General features: G+C 36.9%; 1 long non-coding RNA gene across 1 annotated transcript; it reads left to right on the top strand.

Moving 5' to 3' along the window:
- The first annotated feature begins 3,562 nt into the window (after positions 1-3,562).
- On the top strand, positions 3,563-5,681 carry LOC138903604 (uncharacterized). Its single transcript, XR_011412922.1, has 3 exons — positions 3,563-3,647; positions 3,760-3,909; positions 3,998-5,681. It is a non-coding gene; the product is annotated as an uncharacterized lncRNA (long non-coding RNA).
- The last annotated feature ends 3,246 nt before the right edge of the window (positions 5,682-8,927 follow it).

The raw sequence follows: 8,927 nt of genomic DNA, 5'->3' as shown, positions 1-8,927 counted from the left end.
GCTAAATTGTGTTAGCTGAATTCATGTTATTATGTTGAACACCCATCCGCATATCCTTTATTGGTTTGTCCTTATGCATTGCGTTAGAAAATTGTGAGTTTATGTCTCGTTGAAAATTATTGACATGCTATGTTTTTATGATTATGCCACATGTGGACTTGTTGGGCGGATTGTTCGGGTGTTTGCGCGAGGTTTCTGCTGGGCTACTATTATTGTTGATATTGCACATGCGGCGAGACAAGGCGGGCTATATATATCGGGTTTGCGCATGTGGTGAGATATGGTATGATATTACTAATAATAGTAGCACAATAGCGATGAGATAAGGCGGGCTATATATATCGGGTTTGCGCATGTGGTGCGATATGGTGGGATATTACTAATATGCATGCGGCGAGACAAGGCGGGCTATATATATATATTATGCTTTGCCTTATTTTATTCTTGATGAATTCCTCTTGAGCGTGTCATTGGTGATTGGACCGAGGTCTTTACCGTACAGTTGTGGTATATGTGAAGCACGACATCTTTGTCGTGCGAGTGTGACTTATATTGTGGCATGAGGTCTTTATCGTGCAGGATATATTTTATGTTGTGGCACGAGATCTTTGTCATGCGAGGGTGATTGATAATGTGGGCATGAGGTACCATGTGTGTGATTCTATTTGATGACACGGAATGGGACTTTTATTTATTTTAAATGGGTATCGCTTAATTCGATGAGATTACCGTTATTACTTTATGTTATTTCCTTTTTCTTTTTGCCGATTTTTGATATATTGCACAGGGTATTTGATTAGTGAGTGTCTTGACTTGAACCTTGTCACTACTTCATCGAAGTTAGTCTTGATACTTACTAGGTAGCGACTGTGATGTACTCATACTACACTTTTACATATTTTCATGCAGATCCAGGTGTTGGAGATAGCAGATTCAGGCAGTGAGAGCTTCTTGATCGTGAGGATTCAAGGTAGAGCTGCTTTGATCGTCGCAGTCCCTTGAAGTCCTTTCCTTACAATTATACTGTCAATTTGCTATTCTAACAGTATTGTATTTTGAGGTATTACTACGTATTCTGCTAGAGTTCGTGACTCTATACTACCTAGTCATGGGGATTTGTTGTGATTACCATCGTGTTGGCTTGTATCACATTTATTTCTGCATTTATATTAAACTCTGCTTCGTCATATCATGTTTTATTGGTTTAACTGTTATAAGTGATCGGCTTACCTAGTTTTAGAGACTAGGTGCCATCATGATCCTTAATGTGGAATTTTGGCTGTGACAGCCTTATATATACAGTGTAATTTTTTGGCGAAAGGGTTCGGGTGAACCTCATTCCGTCCCTAAATCCACCCCTACCTCCAGCACAAATTTCTATTTACTTTATTGATCGCTAGCTGGATCAAACCCTTTGATGTGTAAGCTGCCTACCTTATCACATATCAAAAAATAATTTAGAAAAAATAGTTTTTCAAGACAGAGATGTTTAACAAAGAAAAAATATTTGAACATTATGCAATCATATATAAGCGAAAGAGTCAAATTGAGATTACAAAACCGAGAAAAACCAAATTGACCAAAGCAACGGGACCTGTTGCTTTGACTAAATAAACTAAAGCTTATTTTCGTCATGCTATAACCAAAACAACTACAAAAGTCCAAAGTTGTATTCTACGCTGTACGTAGTGTTGGAAACTCCGTGCTAAATCAACTTGTAGACTGAGTAGATAGTTTGTTCTTATTCCCATGTCGCAACCCTATATGTGTCGCCATATTTTGGATTATCATACTTCTCTTAATTTGAATTGACTAACTTTTCGTTAGTAAGATTTTCGCTAGTTGGTGTTATAAATGATTTTTAGAAAAACATAATTACTACTCATTACTCAATCGATGAATTCTTTATTTGTCTAATATCTTTATATATTTTGCTATTCAAGTGGGAAATTGATTACTTTAAATTATAAGTAAGCAAAATTAAAGTTAAAGGAGATGTTGCTTTTATTTAAAATTATAAACGAAGAGTATTAGAACTCAATTAACTTTACTAACGTAAATAAGCATGATATAAAGTTATTGTCTAATGGTTATAACTATAACTCCCCGTTATATTACAAGTGTAGTACTTATTTCCAAGAAGTATCCATCTCTTTTATGTTCTCCCACGCTCTCTCGAGAGAGATCGACCGCGAGCCTATCTAAAACGAACAAATAAGGTAAGCAAGACTTGTTTTTTTGTTTATTGTTTGATATTTAAAACTTATTGATCCGATTAATCAAAAGTTGCATAATTCTTCGATATTTTTCAATTTCCATTAAAGGATATTTGGATTTTGGAGTACTTCCTGGCAATTAGCTATAAGTAATGTTGCATTGCCTTTTACAAACTTATTTTTAGTTTTACGACCCTATCTCTTTTTTTATACATAAGAGATTTACTTTTACACGTAATTTTTTTTTATTTACACATAAAAGATCTAAAAAGATATTTTTTTAAATTCAATATTGTAAAAATCAAGAAAGCCTAAAATCTCCGTTGCATTCGGTGTGGTTCGATGTGGACGGCTAATCTAATTGTCACACATATGACATAACACATAATATAAGAGCTACAAAAGACAAAAAGGTTAGGGATCCATTTTTTATTAGCTTGAAGCCAAATGATTTGGTCACACATTGTGTCTTTGACTTTTGTAAGGATGTGTTTGCCACAGGTCAAAGCTAATTATAAGTTTTTAGGATAATTGCACTTCCCATCCTTCAATTATTTATAAATTCTGACTTTGGCTCATATGATATTTCACTAAATATATTCATTTTTAAATCAATTAAAATGTGTGTTATTTTTGTTCCTTTACATAAAAGATATGTTATATTTGGATTATCTTTAGAAATTATATTTTACTCAAACGTAGAGTAATTATAAAAATTTAACATACCACATACTCCATGTAATCCTTTTGAGAGTAACGGTATAAATTTAACATAACATATGCGCCATCTTATCTTTTTGCTTGTAAATTTGCGAAAAATCACAAGCAAAAATTAATTAAATGTTAAATATGTTTACCAGATACCATAAGGATAAATTAAAAATTAATTAATATTACAGGACTAAAAATGCAAAGTTCCGTTAAGTTTTTTTTTTTTTTTTTTTTAATTTCTTTTTTGGACTGACTGATTGATAGGGAGAGGGGAGTATAAATTTTATATCATATATAATAATATATTATCCAATATTTTGACGTAGCCCTCTTTGTCTAATATTAGGATCAAATTTACTAAATTTTAACATCAAATTTATTACAGTAATATTTTAAAAATAAAATATGGAAATTAGAAATTAGAAGAAAATAAAATAAGCTGTAAACAGAGTTGGGTGTTGTACTACTATTATTTTTTCTTTTCTATAATAATATTTATAGCTAAACCTTGAAATAGTATGTCCTTTGCACTCAAATGCGGGTCATCTGGTGCAGTTACTATCTTGATCTAGCAGGACTCCCCCCCCCCCCCCCCCCCAAACAAAAAAAAACATTGGGTTTATATTTATATTTGATTGTTTACAGTATGACAACTTTCTTGGTGAATTCAACAAGATCAGAAATCGGGGGCCAACATATAGTTACTCTTCTTATGTTTCTGTAAGGTTTATGCTTCCTCTATCAATTCAGAATATTTCGAAATTGTGCAGGGTTATCTGCTCGTATTATGCTTCCTCTAATTACTTGGTGACTACATGTATATGCAAATCAGATGTTGAAGAAACGGTTGACAGCTTTTCCAGTGGCAAAAGGAAATTTCAGCTGTATTCCTGGGTCGAATGAGATGTCAGAATGTGCCGGAAAAAGGGGTATTGCACATTCGTGCTGATCTTTTGCATCAGTATTGTTTACCCGTAAAACGGTATGTTGAATTTGTTTGTGATTTCTAAACAAATGAATTAATTTAATTCAAAAGATAATGAAATATAATACTTAGCCTTACAATATAGATGGAACGACAGAGCTGATGAATTCGGGAACAAGGTTTCCGGGCATAACAATGATAAGATCAAAAGCGAGAAGATAAAATTGTATTAAAATGTTGTATAAAATGTAATGTAAGTTCGCTATAAAATTCTTGTCATTTACAATGATAAATGAGCTCTTTATTTATAGTTATATCTAGGGAAGGAAGTCCTAGGAGTATGCCCTTCTTTAATGTCAATTATGAGGTTCATCGATGAAGATGTAATGTTAGACATAAATGTCAAATTCCTTGTAACGGGTTATCATCCTTAATGCTGCAAAATATTCTGTATTAAATGTTACCAGGCGCAAAGCATTTAATACTCTTTTTATGGTCGTTATTCCTTTCGGTGACAAGCGCAACAGCTATGTTCGGTGGCCATCCCCATCTTGTATTCCACGTGTCCTTCCTTTAAGTGGCCACGTGTCATGTCGTATTTTTTCCTATACAGATAGTCCCCCTGCTTTCAGGTGACACAATCTTGAGTTACCGGGAAGTTGGTAGAAAGCACCTTTTTGGCGGGAATTACTCTAACTCCCTTTGAAGTTTTCTGACAGTTGATTAGACGCACGTCTCTCCATATTTAATACCCCGAACACGCATCATCCCACGATTCAGCATAGCTTTTGCCGATTATCGAGGTAATCATGGCCATGAATTTAGCCGCCAAAATTTCACTTATATGCATCCTCCTCCTCTCATGTGCTTCATAATTTCTCAAACTTCTAACTCGCATCTCTATTTCCCAACCTTTCTCTGATCTTCTTCGAACCAGAAAATTTTCTTCCTTCTATTCCAATGGCTTCTTCTTCAAAACATGCTAGTTCTGCAAAGGGAAAGAACAAAACCGAGGATTCCGTTCCTCCAACAGTGGGTTCCATCATCCCAAGAAGACTTAGTACTTCGAAGGATTTTGAAGAGAAATTTCCTACTGCTAACCCTCGCACATGGGATGTTAGAAGGTACCTTTCTTCTATTCGTCCTTCCAGTATTCCTACTGTGAAGGAGGATTGTCGCTTCCCTGCGTTAGATATTATTGCTCCTGGTTTATCGGAGCGAGTGCCCCTTCCCAAGGAAGGTTTTACATATTCTTTCACGTATCCCTTTACTTTGGGTGCATTTTTTTTAGCGGAGAGCTCGATCCCGTGATTGTAGAATTTTGCCTTCGCTACCAAGTGTGCTTGGCACAGGTGAGCCCTTCAGTAAGGAGGACGGTTGCTTGCCTTCGACGCCTGTGTCAGGAAACTGGGGTGGATGAACCTTTAGCTCGTATGATGAACCTTTATTCCTCCAAAATTTTTCGGAGAGGTATGATAAATCTCTGTAAACGTGGCCACCATGCTTTGTTAACTAGCATGGATGATGACAATGACCGTGGGTGGATGGAATGGTTTGTTGCAGTTGCCACCAATGACATTATTCCAACAACGACTTCATCCTTTCCGGTTGCTTGGAACCGTTCTTTTAAGTTTCCTTTAATACACTTTCTCTTACTAAATATTCTTTCATGCATGTATTGATCCTTCAACCTCCGTACGTTACAACGACTTGATGGACCCCACCGATGGTATAAGGCTTGGACCGATGGGTTCAGAAGATTTAGGATATCACAACGCCCGAAACTTGTTTGTGGAAAGAACTGTCCCTTAAATACGGGTGGAACACAAAAAATCATGGTAACTTTATTTTACCTTATTTCCACTTTTTGTATATGAAGAACTTGGTTGAACCCTTCTAACTTGTTCGTGAAATTAGGTCTACATGCGGGCTCAGTTGATGTCCCCCAGGAGGATGCTTTAGCTGACCCTGATGATGCGGCAAGGCTACTCCAGGAGGCACTTACTCAAACACACATCTCCGGCCCTGCTTCGGGTGCAAACGTTTCTTCACGGAGTCCCCGGCCAGAGAACAAGCAACCAAAGAGAAGACGTTCCTCTGCGGCTGACCTATTGCGCACAATTCACACCTCAATACAAGGTATGAATCGGTCGATTGCAATTATAGTAACCCAACAAAGAGTCGGGATCTAATCCACAGGGAGTTAGATGGGAGTTAGAAGTGTATATATTCTAGTGCGTGAATTTGAACTATCTTAATTTGTACTTTCACAAATTGGTTTTGTTTCTTTTTCTATTTTAAAACTAAAATTGCAAAGTAAAGAAATAAGACTAGGATAATTGTTTTTGTTGTTTTTCAAGTTTGTAAAAAGCCTAAAGCTATGGCCATCGCCTAGGTGTTCGCCTAATGGGATATAAACCTTAATGCTTGTTTTATTGACCGGGGTGTATTATAGCTATCAACTCTTAATTACCCACTCAGTACCTCTCGGTCAAGGAGTAGTTTTGCCCAATTTGGCTTTCTCAAGTCCAAATGGGTATCACACAAAGCGATTGATAATAACTCAAGTCGGGTTATTACTATCTCTAGGTTGAACCCTTTAATTGGGTTAATCAATCTCTCGATTGACCCAATTTCTTGTTAGCCAAGTTTTCCTAGACTAAATCTCTCTTTCTCAAGTAGAGACTAAGTCAAATAGGCATGAACTAATGTTTATAACTATTAATTCGACAAATTAAAGCATGAACAAGGCTAAATAATAAACACCCAATCATAAACGAGCACTAAATTAGATACCCATAAGATTAACACACTAGGGTTGGGTCACAACCCTAGTAAAAATCTAGCTACTCATGCTTGAAATTGAAGAAATAGAAGAAGAAATACAAATTAAACTCATATTGTAAAGTTAAAATGATAAAATTTATAGTAAAAGACTCCAAAATATAGAAAACTTCCAAAAGAGGGAAAGAAAAACGGCTACAGGAGTTGCTGATGTCAAAAGTTGACCTAATTTTGTGAAACTCGTCTATTTATACAAGGCTGGAAATTTCAGACAAAAATGCCCTTCGGGAGGTTCTGTGGCCGCACAATTCCATGTGTGGTCCGCAGAATACTTCATCTTGCAGGAGTTGGGATTCTGCGGCCGCACAATTCTCAACTGCGGCCACGAGGCAATATTTCTGTGGTCCGCAAATTTATCACTGCGGCCGCAATTTGGACTTCTGCGGTCCGCATCTTTACTTCTGCGGCCGCAAGGCACTTCATCTGTGGCCGCACAATTCTTGTGCGGTCTGCAATTTTGCGGGATTTGGACTTTGGAAATTTTGCAACCCTCTGAAGTTGATCTCCAGTTCGTCATTTACGGCCGCACAATTCCTGTGCGGTCCACAGTTTGCTAGAAAGCCTGCTGGGGTTTTCTTCATTATTTGCGGCCGCAGATTGAATTCTGCGGTCCGTACTTTGTGAGCTTTTGTGCCTTTTATTGCCTTGTATTTAGATTACTCCTTTTTGAGTCGAATTTCATCTCGGAGGTCCAATTTCCAACATTCCTACAATTTTGCACATTTTATCGATTTCGGGAACACAATTCAACGCTTTTAGACTAAATCAAAAAGCTAAAAGGTGCTAGTTGTTGCTCCTCGTTTTTCTCACAAAAACGGGTTTTGACGTGTTGACAACTCTTTTGGATGGGAGATAGAGTGTTAAAAGAAGAATAGTCGCCACCTAACTGTTTTTAGGTGCGTTAGGGCACCTACTATGTAGATGACTTTGTTTGACTAGTCAACGCCACCAAAGATCGGGTAAGTACTCAAATTACCTCAAAGAGAAGGTATTAGGAACTCTTCGAGATCCACAACTGTGGGTCCCGGCCGAACTTAAGATTATGTGAATTAAAAATAGGCAAGATAAACAAAGAGAGTAAGGGTCAAAGAAATTTATTATAATACGATGAGAAATAAGGATTACAAGGATATAACTATGACGACCTATATTAGACGGCTAAATGTATAAAGAAGGGGGGGGGGGGTCCTAAGTTTTTTAGCCTAAAGGATCACCCCGTGCAACATAAATAATACTTCGCAACTCCCTCGAGGTGGGGAATTACTCATAATATTCAGCGGGCACAAACTATCATCTCTTGCTACCCGATTACTATGTTAAAGTTGTTTACTTAAGCCCTCTAATTCAATTCTAAGTCGTACCCTATGCGTGCATTGTCCGTCCCGTATCTATGGTCCAGGAGGCATTGGACCTCTATTTAGGGTGGTTCTAGACTTTACTTAAGCTGCTCAAAATGATAAAACTAGGCGACATACAAAACAAATTGGACTTCATGTAAGGGCAGTTAAGGGCTCAAGTTAGCCTCCACACTTAAACAACAAATACAGGCAAAACAGGTTCTCACATTAGGCATTAGAAAGTTTCAAAATCGAGGTGAATTAAAGACATTAAGCCCTATAGACATGGTTTCTATGTGACCTTGGATTTAAACGTGCAGGCAGTTTCAGATGCAAAATGCCGCTTTAAACTTATAAATATGATTTCCAAACAACTATACAGTTTAGGGGTATCTAGTATTGCAATTACAGGTTATAAGTGATTAAACCTATAGATATGATATCTAGGTGATTTATGCAGTGGTTGGAAGTGATAACCATTGGAAATACTCAGAATTGCTCAGTTTTATCCTATGGGCATGCTTTCTAATAGTGGCATGGTTCAATGAAACAATGTTTGGAAAGTTCAGCATTAACACTTTAAAGCGAGTAGTAATACCCTATAGGCGGGATTTCCAACGATTAATGATTGCAGTTGATATTTTTTATACTTAGCCCCTATAGGCATGTTTTCTAGGTAAGCAGTATGATAACAATAGAAAATCAACCAATTAAAGTCTGATAGGCAGGATTTCTAGATGAAGATCAGTAGAACATAAGCTAGTATAATCCTATAGGCATGGTAGCAGCCCTGTGGGTTTGGTCACATATTAATAAAATCTTCATTCTCCCCACGATCAGAAACTAGGGCAAGATCGCAAGTTCAGCCAACTTCGTCATATGCGGAACAACCAA

Source organism: Nicotiana tomentosiformis, chromosome 12 (genome assembly GCF_000390325.3).
Source record: "Nicotiana tomentosiformis chromosome 12, ASM39032v3, whole genome shotgun sequence".
In the NCBI taxonomy this organism is placed as follows: Eukaryota; Viridiplantae; Streptophyta; class Magnoliopsida; order Solanales; family Solanaceae; genus Nicotiana; species Nicotiana tomentosiformis.
The sequence above is the reverse complement of the archived record's forward strand: the minus strand, read 5'-3'. Positions and strand labels throughout refer to the sequence as shown.